Source organism: Dichomitus squalens (genome assembly GCF_000275845.1).
Source record: "Dichomitus squalens LYAD-421 SS1 unplaced genomic scaffold DICSQscaffold_4, whole genome shotgun sequence".
NCBI classification, from domain to species: Eukaryota; Fungi; Basidiomycota; class Agaricomycetes; order Polyporales; family Polyporaceae; genus Dichomitus; species Dichomitus squalens.
In genome coordinates, this window is record NW_006766886.1 from 293545 (window position 1) to 295217 (window position 1673).

Sequence of the window (1673 nt, forward strand, 5' to 3'; positions counted from 1 at the left end):
ATGCGCGTGGTCGTCTTCCCATTGGGGACTGTGATGAACATGTCTCCGCGACCAACACCTCGAAAGGTGTGGTTGTCTGCCGCCTGGATTGTTTTCGGCGTGATTGTCTCGTAATTGACGAAGAGGTCGCGGTGCGGCGACATACGGCGAGTCGCCCCGGAATCGAAGAGAATTGTCCGGTCTTGAGCAGAGGGTTCTTCTGCGAGCATCGCACCCGGGTGACTAGTAAAGTCGACGACCGCATCTGTGTACGGCTCGCAGCGGGTGATGCACGCGAACGGGATGTCCTCGTCACCCTCATCTGCGCTGTCTTCTGAGAGGCCGTCGGCTTCTGACGACGAGTCGGAGAACGAACGGAGGTCGGGGAGAGACTCGTTGTCTGAGTCTTCGGGTGTGGTGTAGACGTACCACGCTTCATCCTTCTTCTCCTCCAATGCCGCTGCGCCTTGATCCTTCGACTTAGACTTGTCCTTCGGACCTTGGCCCTCTTTTCCTCCCCCTGGAGCCCAGCACTCCGACTTGTAGTGCCCGTGTTTCTTACAGTTAAAGCACTCGATATTCTTCTTCGACTTCCCCTTGCCCTTATCGTTTGCTGACAGCGCTACGTCATTAGGGTCACCGCCCGAGCGTCCCGACTTGTTCCGCAAGGCGCGGCGATCGTACTCGTCGGTGAGGGCGCCCATCAGCTGTTCCGGAGTCAAGACGTGTCCGGTGATGGTTGATGTGGCGGTGAGGGAGGAGATGTAGGTCTCGTACGAGGTTGGCATGGAACCCAGGATGATGGCATAGAAGTCGTCGTCCTCGGGTGTGTGGCCCATTGCAGCTAAGTCCTCATACATGGTCCTCAGCTTTGCGAAATGGGCTCTGACGTCTGCCTTGTCTCCGCAGCGCTGCTCCTGGAGCCTTTGGCGCAGGTCGAGCGAGACCATGCGCGAGCGCTTCTCAAACTCGGCAGCAAGCGCCTGCCAGATTGCATGCGCAGTCCCCTTTGCACGGACCTTCATGAACAGGGAATCAGGTATAGTGCTCGCGATGAGCTGCTTGACGATGGCCTCCCCCTTTTTCCAGCCGGCCAATTCGAGCTGGTATGCCGCATGCGCAGGGTCTGGCACCGTGCCTGGACCCGGAGTGACACCAATGGGGGGCCGCAGCCACTGTCCCGCCGCTGGTCGTGGCAGCAGCGTCTACTCCCCCTCCAGCAGCGGTGGGGGTTGCGGCCACACCTGTGGCCGTGCCTCCCACTGGAGCCGTGGTGTTTGTCCCCGCCGAAGAGGGCGGTGCAACAGGTTCGGCGGACGTACCGTCGAGATGTCCGACAAGTCCCTTCGCGTCGGCCGCCCACGTAAGGTGCTCCTTGTAGAGGACCCAGTTCGAGCCGCCGACGTCGAGCTTCGGTACGCGCACGTAGTCGTCGCCAAGTTTCACGGAGGACATGTTGAGGGATTAGATTGGGGGGTAAGGTAAGTCTTCGAGGATTAGTCCGCCTAGAAGGCAGGGCTCATAACCTATAGTAAGCACTCAGTACGCGTTATGCGGGACTAGATATATTACTAATATATGCACCTATAGTAAGCACTACAGTACATTATCAGTGGGAGCCCGGCGGGGTAACTATATGGGCGGCTCACCTCAGTACGCGTTATGCGGGACTGAGGTGAGCGAGTACAGATTCG